Raw genomic sequence first — 4,162 nt, forward strand, 5'->3', positions numbered from 1 at the left:
AAATTTAAGGTTTCTTGATTTGGGTATCATCAACTATTTTTTCTTTCTCTACGCGTGTCGCATTTCGTCAACAAGTGGTTGATTTCATTCATTTTCTTGAAAAAGATAAACCATAGAGCCAAAGTCGTTCAATTTCAGGAATCTGTAAGACATTACCATGTTTCGAGGGTAGAACTCTTTTTATTCCTGAGTTTTTATGTTAATTGGATAAAAATATCATGAATCTAAGAAACCACTTTTTATTCATTTCTAGTTATGAATTATGAAAAAGGTTTTCTTAAGTAACAAGGGAGACTGCAATGCATGCGATCGGTCGAGCTCAAGTAAGTGTTTCCCAAAGTTAAACCATGCTTTTAAATTGTAACTAGTATGTTAATATGTGAATTAGATGCTAGAGTAGGGCAAAGGATACCTTTAAAAGTTATGTGAAATTAATTGCTTAATTTGTGTGATGCCTTGTAACCTAGGAGAATGCAATGCTATGAATATATTTCTTGGAATTGATGTTGACTTAGTTATTTGCTAGTGTATGCTTTCAAAGTTGTATATGTTTAGGATTGCATAGCCCTGGAATGATGGATTCTGCCTTATTTCATGTTCCTTGTTTGGTTGCGGTCTTAGGGTAGAAACTTTATTTGACAGTCTATGTGATAACTTGCATGCATAAGGAAATCGACAGTGTTGATTGAGGTTTCTAGTTCTATGAGGATTGAGAAATCCTAGAAGAGTCTAGGATATGCGTATGTGTTATGTTTGTGGGTCATATTTTATCTATGGTTGGGTGAATTAGAGGTATCAGGGATGGCCTTGGGGAAGGTACAGGTAGGTGTGAAAGGTAGTATTGAACCCGTACTGCTGAAAGCACAGGACCTGTACCAAAGATAAGGACAGACCTGGAATCTCTAAGGAGTCCGATGGGGAGGAATCCCTTCGAACTTCCTTATCGATTGCTTTCTATGTTGTATTTTCAATTTGAGGATGGTGATAGCTACACGAGGAGGATCATGTTCATGATCAGGCTCGGGATAGATTTCAGGTTCTAGTGCGGAACTTATTGATGAGAGGTTGCGCAAGCTTATCGCAGCCGAGGTTACTTGCGGCTTTCTTGATGATACCCTTATGATTTTCGTTACCATCAAACAGGAGATCATGGAGATTATAGAGGAGCAGCTCAGGTCTTTTCCGAACCAATGTCGTTGCGGAACAGATTGGGACCCGAACTCCCTCATTCTGGGAGTTCCAGGTGTGCGGTGCGATCCGAACTCCCTCATTCCGGGAGTTCAATGTGTGCGGTGCGCCCGAGTTCTTTAGGGTTAAGGACCTCATCGCTAGTCGCTGTTGGATCGTTGATATAGAGGATGCTCAGTGCACGAACTTTTTCCTCGATGCGGCAAAGGTGGGATTTGCATCCTGCATGTTGAGGGACCGAGCGCATGACTGGTGGGATGAGGTTACCCGCGAGGTAGGGACGGCGAGTGTGACTGTGATGACATGGGAGGATTTTATGCGGAGGTTTGATCAGGAGTTTGCACCGGCCATTGAGGTGTAGCAGCTGGTCAGGGACTTCCAGGACCTTCACTAAACCACAGAGACTGTAGCAGAGATTACCGCCCAGTTTACGGAGAGGGTATTGTTGGTTTCACAGTACGTTGCGGATGCGGAGATGAGGAAGACGAGATATCATGATATGTTGAGGGATGATACCCAGGAGTTTGTGAGCTTCTCAGGGTGCAAGAACCTGAATGACATGATTAAGAATGCCCGTGAGCGGGAAATCGAGTTAGAGCTCCAGACGAAGCAGAAGCTGGAGTAGGTTCAGACGACAGTGGGTCAGGCTAAAAAGCCTAAGACATCCGATGTTCACAACAAAGGCCAGTCGGGTCAGGGCCGATGCGCCAAGTGCCGAAAGCCGCACGGTGGACCGTGTCGATCTGTGGGATCAGGATGTTTCGGTTATGATCAGACATGCCACATGAGGAAGGACTTCCCTAAGAGGGCCTTGATTTGTTTTCACTACAACCAGATTGGCCATAAAAAGTTCGATTGTCTGGAGGAGCAGTGGTGGCGCCTACAACCGCCACTTTGAGGATTACACATGGCCGTCAGGGCAAGACGGAGACTCATGCGGTAAAGAGCAGAGCATTTCAGTAGACCACACATGAGGCCCTCTTAGGTTGTGGGTAATGTGGTTATGCATTCATATGTTACAGGTTTAGTAGATACACATGAATCTATTTTTCATTATGATTAAGTGTCTCATGGTGGCACACCTTACTGGACACTAGGCCTAGCAGTTGAGCGGGTTTTAACCCTGATCCGGTCCAAGCCTTTAAGAATTATATGAGTTTAAAGCATAGTTTTTGATCTGTTTACCTGTTAACAACCTGTACCCGCTAACCCTTTTATTAAAAGGGTCGGGTATGTATCATCCCTAATCCGCTCTTTTATAACCTACCCTATATAAATTTTAGAAGTATACATTTATATTCTATACTACCTAAAGTTTACTTTTAATTCCAATCGAAAGTCCAAAGGGGAAAGGCCATGACCAAACCGTTTTTATATGGGACTCGAGGATTCGACTTCTAGACTTCCAGTCTTTTATCAAGAATCATGATGTCATTTCATTTATATTTCATCAAGCAATCATCAATTTCATTTATAAATCAATAAAGTCGTTTATCAACCAGATAAAAGTTTGCAATTGTTATTCTTCATTAGTGCAATCGACGGTCAAAAACCAATCGTAAGTTACTACAATAGTGATTTCAATTCCAATGGAATGTCCTCGTAATGCATTTTCTAAATCAACATTTGTTTTATTTAATAAATGTTATTTTAAGAATTAAGTAAAATGTGTTTGATTATTCAAAAAACCTACGGGTTACGGGACGAGTTTGAATATTTGTTGATTCGGTGAATAAGGGTATGAGTTTGATTATTCAAAACCTTGTAGGTTACAGAGTGGGTTTCGATTTGATTTTAAAATTTGTTAAAATGATTTTGATCTAGGACGATTCACTCGAAACCCGCCCATCGCAAGGTCTACAGGACACCCAAAACTAATAAATATATAAAACCAAAAAATGAATGACGAATTTGATTCATACAATGCATTTGTCCAAATGAACAAAACTTGTGTATTTCAAGTTGGATTTGGTATTAGGCAATGAACATGGTACTCTCTATGTCCATTCTCAAAATTGACCCTAATCCTATTTTCTTACTACATCTCTCTATGGCGATGCCAAACATTTAAGGTTCATGCTTATCTTTGCAACATCCCACATCGGTCGGGAATAATAAATTTGTATGGGTTTATAACTTTATTCTCTTGATATGCCTTGTAAATTGCATAACCGATTTTCTTCTATTTCTGAGTATTCATTTTGCATTTATCTCTTCTTCCATAACTGTTAGAACGTATGATACACTACATCAAATCTTGGGTGTTTACGTTGAAACTTACAACAACTACGAGGTTGGTTTTGTTTTTGTTGTTTCATCTTTAACTTTGTCAGACAAGGGGACATTCTTTCTTCTACATTTTTTATAATCAGATCTGATCCCGAAGGATAAATCTGTTTTTTTGGACAAAACTTGGTAAATATTAATAATAACTGGATTTATTATTCGCAACTAATTGACATATAATTCTCAATATTATTTCTCGATTTTCTTACATGTCTATTTGATCTGATTTTCATTTCATACATATTATACATTTCCTTCATAATAATTCATGCTTAGTTTCAAAATTAAAATTAAAAAGTTAATTGTAATAAAAAAACCAAATATTATGGTTAAATGCACATCTTACACCTTATGTTCATTATGATTATTATTTTTTTTTTTTTTATGAAAATACGAATTCATCGAAATTCTTCACGGGTTGCATACCCAACCAAAGAGTCATCCTACAGCCCCGTTTTTTGCTTGGTGCACTCCCCTTGACGGTACCGCGGGTATCACCAACTCATTTTTTGTCTTCTCGAGCCACTCCGACCAGCCCAATGAGTTGTATTCTTGAACTGTGACTTAAATTTTTCAGAGTCTTGAGCTTGACTATCTACGATGCATTCTTTGTCCTACTAGCGAGAATTTACGGTTATTATCTAATACATTTTGTATAACAATGTGTCATTTGTGAGCATTGTTTTGT

This window comes from Lactuca saligna, chromosome 2 (genome assembly GCF_052625555.1).
Source record: "Lactuca saligna cultivar CGN05327 chromosome 2, ASM5262555v1, whole genome shotgun sequence".
NCBI lineage: Eukaryota > Viridiplantae > Streptophyta > Magnoliopsida > Asterales > Asteraceae > Lactuca > Lactuca saligna.